The sequence below is a fragment of the Cloeon dipterum genome, chromosome 1, assembly GCF_949628265.1.
Source record: "Cloeon dipterum chromosome 1, ieCloDipt1.1, whole genome shotgun sequence".
In the NCBI taxonomy this organism is placed as follows: Eukaryota; Metazoa; Arthropoda; class Insecta; order Ephemeroptera; family Baetidae; genus Cloeon; species Cloeon dipterum.
In genome coordinates this window covers 40,874,397-40,883,340 of record NC_088786.1, presented here as the reverse complement: position 1 = coordinate 40,883,340, position 8,944 = coordinate 40,874,397, and the positions used below count along the sequence as shown (strand labels likewise).

Here is an 8,944-nt window from a genome sequence, read left to right as displayed (position 1 = left end):
CCACAGGCACGGCCAGGATCCCACTACTGGGAATTGATTGGGAAAGGAATTGAAAGGAAAATGGAAAAGAAAACAGCAGGGTTTTCCCAGCCGCGCCACAGGCACGGCCAGGATCCCACTACTGGGATTTAATTGGGAAAGGAATTGAAAGGAAAATGGAAAAGAAAACAGCAGGGTATTCCCAGCCGCACCACAGGCACGGCCAGGATCCCACTACTGGGAATTAATTGGGAAAGGAATTGAAAGGAAAATGGAAAAGAAAACAGCAGGGTATTCCCAGCCGCACCACAGGCACGGCCAGGATCCCACTACTGGGAATTAATTGGGAAAGGAATTGAAAGGCAAATGGAAAAGAAAACAGCAGGGTATTCCCAGCCGCACCACAGGCACGGCCAGGATCCCACTACTGGGAATTAAAAGGAAAAGGTATTGAAAGGAAAATGGAAAAGGTTAACAGCAGGGTATTCCCAGCCGCACCACAGGCACGGCCAGGATCCCACTACTGGGAATTAATTGGGAAAGGAATTGAAAGGAAAATGGAAAAGAAAACAGCAGGGTTTTCCCAGCCGCACCACAGGCACGGCCAGGATCCCACTACTGGGAATTAATTGGGAAAGGAATTGAAAGGCAAATGGAAAAGAAAACAGCAGGGTATTCCCAGCCGCACCACAGGCACGGCCAGGATCCCACTACTGGGAATTAATTGGGAAAGGAATTGAAAGGAAAATGGAAAAGAAAACAGCAGGGTATTCCCAGCCGCACCACAGGCACGGCCAGGATCCCACTACTGGGAATTAAAAGGAAAAGGTATTGAAAGGAAAATGGAAAAGGTTAACAGCAGGGTATTCCCAGCCGCGCCACAGGCACGGCCAGGATCCCACTACTGGGAATTAATTGGGAAAGGAATTGAAAGGAAAATGGAAAAGAAAACAGCAGGGTATTCCCAGCCGCGCCACAGGCACGGCCAGGATCCCACTACTGGGAATTAATTGGGAAAGGAATTGAAAGGAAAATGGAAAAGAAAACAGCAGGGTATTCCCAGCCGCACCACAGGCACGGCCAGGATCCCACTACTGGGAATTAAAAGGAAAAGGAATTGAAAGGAAAATGGAAATGGTTAACAGCAGGGTATTCCCAGCCGCGCCACAGGCACGGCCAGGATCCCACTACTGGGAATTAATTGGGAAAGGAATTGAAAGGAAAATGGAAAAGAAAACAGCAGGGTTTTCCCAGCCGCGCCACAGGCACGGCCAGGATCCCACTACTGGGAATTAATTGGGAAAGGAATTGAAAGGCAAATGGAAAAGAAAACAGCAGGGTATTCCCAGCCGCACCACAGGCACGGCCAGGATCCCACTACTGGGAATTAAAAGGAAAAGGTATTGAAAGGAAAATGGAAAAGAAAACAGCAGGGTTTTCCCAGCCGCGCCACAGGCACGGCCAGGATCCCACTACTGGAAATTAAAAGGAAAAGGAATTGAAAGGAAAATGGAAAAGAAAACAGCAGGGTATTCCCAGCCGCGCCACAGGCACGGCCAGGATCCCACTACTGGGAATTAATTGGGAAAGGAATTGAAAGGAAAATGGAAAAGGTTAACAGCAGGGTATTCCCAGCCGCGCCACAGGCACGGCCAGGATCCCACTACTGGGAATTAATTGGGAAAGGAATTGAAAGGAAAATGGAAAAGAAAACAGCAGGGTTTTCCCAGCCGCGCCACAGGCACGGCCAGGATCCCACTACTGGGAATTAAAAGGAAAAGGAATTGAAAGGAAAATGGAAAAGAAAACAGCAGGGTATTCCCAGCCGCGCCACAGGCACGGCCAGGATCCCACTACTGGGAATTAATTGGGAAAGGAATTGAAAGGAAAATGGAAAAGGTTAACAGCAGGGTATTCCCAGCCGCGCCACAGGCACGGCCAGGATCCCACTACTGGGAATTAATTGGGAAAGGAATTGAAAGGAAAATGGAAATGTTTAACAGCAGGGTATTCCCAGCCGCGCCACAGGCACGGCCAGGATCCCACTACTGGGAATTAAAAGGAAAAGGAATTGAAAGGAAAATGGAAAAGAAAACAGCAGGGTATTCCCAGCCGCGCCACAGGCACGGCCAGGATCCCACTACTGGGAATTAATTGGGAAAGGAATTGAAAGGAAAATGGAAAAGGTTAACAGCAGGGTATTCCCAGCCGCGCCACAGGCACGGCCAGGATCCCACTACTGGGAATTAATTGGGAAAGGAATTGAAAGGAAAATGGAAAAGGTTAACAGCAGGGTATTCCCAGCCGCGCCACAGGCACGGCCAGGATCCCACTACTGGGAATTAATTGGGAAAGGAATTGAAAGGAAAATGGAAATGTTTAACAGCAGGGTATTCCCAGCCGCGCCACAGGCACGGCCAGGATCCCACTACTGGGAATTAAAAGGAAAAGGAATTGAAAGGAAAATGGAAAAGAAAACAGCAGGGTATTCCCAGCCGCGCCACAGGCACGGCCAGGATCCCACTACTGGGAATTAATTGGGAAAGGAATTGAAAGGAAAATGGAAAAGAAAACAGCAGGGTATTCCCAGCCGCGCCACAGGCACGGCCAGGATCCCACTACTGGGAATTAATTGGGAAAGGAATTGAAAGGAAAATGGAAAAGAAAACAGCAGGGTTTTCCCAGCCGCGCCACAGGCACGGCCAGGATCCCACTACTGGGATTTAATTGGGAAAGGAATTGAAAGGAAAATGGAAAAGAAAACAGCAGGGTATTCCCAGCCGCACCACAGGCACGGCCAGGATCCCACTACTGGGAATTAATTGGGAAAGGAATTGAAAGGAAAATGGAAAAGAAAACAGCAGGGTATTCCCAGCCGCACCACAGGCACGGCCAGGATCCCACTACTGGGAATTAATTGGGAAAGGAATTGAAAGGCAAATGGAAAAGAAAACAGCAGGGTATTCCCAGCCGCACCACAGGCACGGCCAGGATCCCACTACTGGGAATTAAAAGGAAAAGGTATTGAAAGGAAAATGGAAAAGGTTAACAGCAGGGTATTCCCAGCCGCACCACAGGCACGGCCAGGATCCCACTACTGGGAATTAATTGGGAAAGGAATTGAAAGGAAAATGGAAAAGAAAACAGCAGGGTATTCCCAGCCGCACCACAGGCACGGCCAGGATCCCACTACTGGGAATTAATTGGGAAAGGAATTGAAAGGAAAATGGAAAAGAAAACAGCAGGGTATTCCCAGCCGCGCCACAGGCACGGCCAGGATCCCACTACTGGGAATTAATTGGGAAAGGAATTGAAAGGAAAATGGAATAGTTAACAGCAGGGTTTTCCCAGCCGCGCCACAGGCACGGCCAGGATCCCACTACTGGGAATTAATTAGGAAAGGAATTGAAAGGAAAATGTAAATGGTTAACAGCAGGATATTCCCAGCCGCACCACAGGCACGGCCAGGATCCCACTACTGGGAATTAATTGGGAAAGGAATTGAAAGGAAAATGGAAAAGAAAACAGCAGGGTATTCCCAGCCGCACCACAGGCACGGCCAGGATCCCACTACTGGGAATTAATTGGGAAAGGAATTGAAAGGAAAATGGAAAAGAAAACAGCAGGGTATTCCCAGCCGCGCCACAGGCACGGCCAGGATCCCACTGCTGGGAATTAATTGGGAAACTTATAGTTCAATGGAATTTAAGGGAAAAAGGTAACAGGAAATCAGGTACAGCAAAAAGGAAACAGCATAGATATATAATGTTTAGTCCTAAATAAATGTTATACATATTTCTGAATTGAATAACAGTGTGAATTTTGATTTTTCTCAATATTACATCTATAAAACAATCATTATATAAATTATGTAAAGATACAGAACGTTTCAAGAGTAATATTGAACCGGTTGGTGAGATGAAGTTTCCAATTGGAGTGTCGTTGGTCGTGTCCGCCTGAATCGAGGAACTGGTTGTCCGGAGACCACTTGAAGCCACAAACCTGAGAATCAGAAGAGCTTGTTCAGAGAATGAAAGGATTAAGCGATTTTAAACGTACCTCTTGTCCAGCTCGACCAACAACTGGAGAGATCACGTCCTGGTGAATGCGGATCAGAGGTAGACGCAGCTTCCGGACCCAAGCGACGACCAGTCCACTATATATGGAGATAGAAGTCGTCTTGCAGCTCATGAAGGGAATGCGCGAGATTTTCCTGGTCGAGCAAAAAAGTCTGGCCGCCAATATAATCTGAAAACCAATAGCGCGGCAAGATTGAAAAGTTGCTCGTCGTCATAAATGGCGGAATAAATGTAATGAGACGCGCGATATCAATAATGTGTTTGTAATCTTCTTCGCAGCGTACAAATTGATCGTACTTCAGTGAACAAACATGACTTTTCATGATGCAACCAAAAGGGCAACAATCGTTTCGATCAAAAACTTGCTAGTTTTAAATCCATAAAAAAACTCAATGTCAAATCAATTGTTGCCCATTTCTTGCATCAAAGAAAATACGTGTTTGTTTGCTGAGGTATGATCAATTTTTCTGCCATCAAGATGCTATAATAACGCGATTAGGTAACAAAAACGCGAAGAATTAACGAGCCCCCAGAATATGAAATAATAATATTGTACTTACCCGATAATGTGGATGTTGGCCGCGGGTCAGCTATGGTCCACGGAGGCCGTCAAGTGGTTGCTGGCCCCTCAGTCATCAAGCGCGGCTGCAGACCGGCACCGCGCACGTCATCCTCCCTTCACTGCCAGTTAAAGACTAATGTGAGTGAGAGTAGGAGAAGCGAAGCAGCAGACAGACATAAAAAGAGGGGAAGGAGTGGGGGCAATGATCGCTTGTTCGCTCCCCACTCCTTCCCCTCTTTGTCTGACTCTGCCTGCTTCTCCTTAAATGCCACGCATGCGCACTCTTGCAGTCTGGCTCCGCCTCCTTCTGTAAACGCACAACGTTTGGCGTTTAGCCCGCGAAGTCAGCTCGCCTTAGGACGGTATAACTAGGACTGGTGGAAACCGCCATTTTTACAGACGGAAAATCTTCACCTGTCTCAGATATACGACGCTCGCGTATAGCTGAGAGAGGGAAAGAATGTCCTGTCTGTAAAAATGGTGGTGTCTGCCAGTCCTAGTTGTAACGTTCTTAAGTTTCCCTGCACTCACGCTCTACGCGATTCAATGTCGATTTAATTAAAAACTTACTTTTGGTTTTTAAAACAAATATTTAGTAATTTTTTTGATTTGTTTTGAGTTTTATTTTCCCTTTTTCGCAAATTCTTATTCATCACTTTCTTTTTAAATTTAATGGTTATTTACTGAATTGCGTTATTTTCATGCTATTAAGATATATTATATAAGTACATGCAAAGTGTCTCGCGATTGTGTAACGAAAACGCCAAGAGTTTGTTCGCCCCCCAAATAGGAAATAATGTAATAATTGTACTCACCCGATAATGTGGACGTCGTCCGCGGGTCAGCCGAGGTCCACGGAGGCCGTCTGGTGGTCGCTGGCCCCTCAGTCATCAAGCGCGGCTGCAGACCAGCACCGCGCACGTCATCCTTCGCTCGCTGCCAGTTAAAGACTAATGAGAGAGAGAGAGTAGGAGAAGCGATGCAGCAGACAGAGTCAGCAAAAGAGGGGAAGCAGTGGGTCATTCACCCAGGAGTCAAGCGTCGTTTGTCCCCACTCCTTCCCCTCTTTTGGTACTCTGGCTGCTTCTCCTTAAATGCCACGTATGCGCACTTGTTCCGTCTGGCCCCGCCCACTACTTTACAAGCATGCACGTTAGGTGTTTGGCCCGCAAAATCAGCTTGCTTAAGGACGGTACAACTAGGACTGGCAGACACCACCATTTTCCCGTCTGTAAGAGTGGTGGTGTCCGCCAGTCCTAGTTGTACCGTCCTTAAACTTGCCTGCAATCCCGCTCTCCGTGATTCAAAGTCAATTTAATTAAAAACTTACTTTTGGTTTTAAAACAAATATTTAGTAAATTTTTTCGATTTTTTGAGTTTTGTTTTCCCTTTTTCGCAAATTCGTATTCATCACTTTCTTTTTAAATTTTATGGTTAGTTACTAGATTGCGCTATTTTCCCGCTATTAATTAAGATATATTATATAAGTACATATGCAAAGTGTCTCGCGATTGTTTAACGGAAATGCGAAGAGTTTGTTCGCCCCCAAAATAGGAAATAATTGTACTCACCCGATAATGTGGACGTTTGCCGCGGGTCAGCCGTGGTCCACGGAGGCCGTCAAGTGGTCGCTGGCCCCTCAGTCATCAAGCGCGGCTGCAGACCGGCACCGCGCACGTCCTCCTCGCGTCACTGCCAGTTTAAGACTAATCGTAGGAGAAGCGAAGCAGCAGACAGACATAAAAAGAGGGGAAGCAGTGGGTCATTCACCCAGCAGCCAAGCGTCGTTTGTCCCCACTCCTTCCCCTCTTTTGGTACTCTGGCAGCTTCTCCTTAAGTGCCACCGCTAGCTGCCTACCGCGCATGCGCACTTGTGCCATCTGGCTCCGCCTCCTTCTTCACACGCAGCACTAAGGACGATAATATGTATATAACTAGGACTGGTGGACACCGCCATTTTTACAATTATATTTCCAGTCCATTATTTCAATATAATTTTACAAGTTTTTATTTTTTCAAATCATTGGCAAGGGCGAAACGCGCGTGATAAAAAAATTGCTGTTTTCTATAATTTTCGTGTTTTCAATGGCAATTGAGTTGGTTAAAATCGACTTTTAATGAATTTCTGCTCTTATCAATCGATAAATCAACTCATTTTTTCATGTATAATGACAGAAAAACATTATGAGTTGATTTAAAACGGTTTAAATCCAAACAAAAACGCTTAAATCGGAGACATGATCAAGAATTCTTTGCTAGAAGAACCGTCGATGCTGATAGGCTGACAACGCGCTTGTCAGATTTTCCCGCGCAATTCACTACGCTTGCAAGCTGTTGCTAGGCAACCGCGGGAGCTGTTGACGTGCGTTCAGCGTCAGCCAATCGCAGCGTCAAGGATTCTCTGAACAAAAAATTCTTGCTGCTTTTTCCCATTTCCTCGTTATCATTCTCAATTAATTCGATTAAATTTAACTTTTAACGAGTTTCCGCCATTTCAAAATAAATTGCAACTTTTCAGCTGCAAAATTAGAATCAAATGATCGATTTTCCATTCATCAGAGGGAATTTAGCATGGGATTCTTACGGAAAAGAGCGTTGGACATTTTTAGATAAATTAAATTTTCAAAAAGAAACAATAATTAGAAAGAATGCGCGGCGTGTGAGCAGCTGTCTCTCTTTATTAGAATACAGGTGAGATAAAAATAAATGTTTCGCAGCGTAGCGCGTTAGCACTAAGAAACTAATATTGCATTGCCCACCACCGTTGTTCATCACAACACGTGTTACGTGTCATTCTTCTGCTAAATTCGACGGTTTGTGAGAGTTTATAGAGGCTCAGTTGAGAGCGGCATCAGAAAATAAATTAAGTGTCAGAGAATTGTCCACGCGAGTAAAAGCAAATCTGCTCTGCTCCTCAATTGGCATTGGCATGTCCTTAGTTTGGAGTGCTCTCGACACCTTTCGTCACTCAAATCCTTCTCGGGAGAGACCAACGGCGCCCCTTTTTCCACCAAAGGCAACTCTTGGTCTTCAGACACAGCCACAGGCTTTTCTTACTTCATCCACAGGTTCAGCTGGCAGCGTTTCAGACTCATTTGCAATTTCGGGTTCTTCCGCAGCTTCCTTCGGAGCTTCGGCAGTCTCGGTTTCAACCTGAGGTTCCACGGGTTCAGCCTCTGGCTTGGAGGCTTCCTCGTTCATCTCACCATCCTCTTCAGGTTCTTTGGCAGGTTCTTCCTCGTCTAAAATTCGTAAATAAAGCATATCTCAATCAGAAAAAAATCAAACCAACCTTTCTTGTCTTCGACGTGGTCGCCATTTTGCTCCTTGACGGCAGTCTCCGTGTCCAGCTTCTCCTCGACTTCCTCAATGCGCGGCTTCTTGGGCTCGGGGCCCTCGAGGCCGTTTTCCTCGGACAGACCGTTGGCCGTGACCAGCGGAGGATCGTTTCCGCTGACAACCAGAACTTATCGATGCGGTTAGTTGTACTGCTGCCTCGGCGTCGTCAGCAGCTCAAACAGGCGCTGCAGTGTGAACGGACACCTGAGGAACAGACCAGACGCTCAAAAGGTCTTAAATGGATTTGGTGGGGGTAGGGCGATGCTCTGCTCTGATTGGTTGCCTGCTTTCCCCTCTCCTTTGATCAGCACAGCATTGCCACACTTTTCAGTTCAAAAAAGGGCGCTTTAATATAAAACTTGTACGATGCACGTGATAAGGATGGAAATGAACAAAAAAACGCAAAAAACGCACGTGTCGAAAGACGAGTCGAGTCACTGCAGCAGTCGCGTGCGCATTCCAGTGGCAGTGGCGCCGAACGCGTCCGGCGAGTGGGAATCTGGGTTGAGAATGAAGTCGTCCAACACGACGAGTGCCAGTTTGCGCTGGAAGAGCGGCTTGTTGCTGGTCCACGGCAACAGCGAGTCGGTCGCCTGTGCGGCCCCGGCGCGCAGGTATTCCTCCAGCCGTCCGTCAGATTCCGTGTCCGTACCCGTCACCCGAACCTGTTGGCGACCGGCACAGGCAGAGTCTAAAACAAAACATAAACACGCACGACCACGCCCCTCAGAATGAACCGCAGCCGGTTTCTCATTTCGGTTCAACGCGCCATCAGACGGGCTGTCTGGAAGTAATAGTGTATCGATTGTTGCAGTACCGGTTTAATTTTGAATAAAATCGAGACAAGAATTTGCTAGTTTTCAGTCTTTTCTGCTCTTTTATGAATATGTAAACAGACTTATGAATGTGTTAAATGAATTTAAGCCACATTTCGGGCCGAAAGAGTTGAAATATTGAGAGTTGAGGGAAAGAATTTCCTAAATTA

At 46.6% G+C, this 8,944-nt stretch overlaps 1 long non-coding RNA gene across 1 annotated transcript; it reads right to left on the bottom strand.

Annotated features, from left to right (window-relative positions):
- Positions 1-7,337: 7,337 nt before the first annotated feature.
- LOC135934144 (uncharacterized) lies at positions 7,338-8,642 on the bottom strand. The gene is made up of 3 exons (XR_010574074.1): positions 8,374-8,642; positions 7,913-8,163; positions 7,338-7,862 (listed from the first exon to the last, which is right to left on the bottom strand). It is a non-coding gene; the product is annotated as an uncharacterized LOC135934144 (long non-coding RNA).
- Between the last annotated feature and the right edge of the window lie 302 nt (positions 8,643-8,944).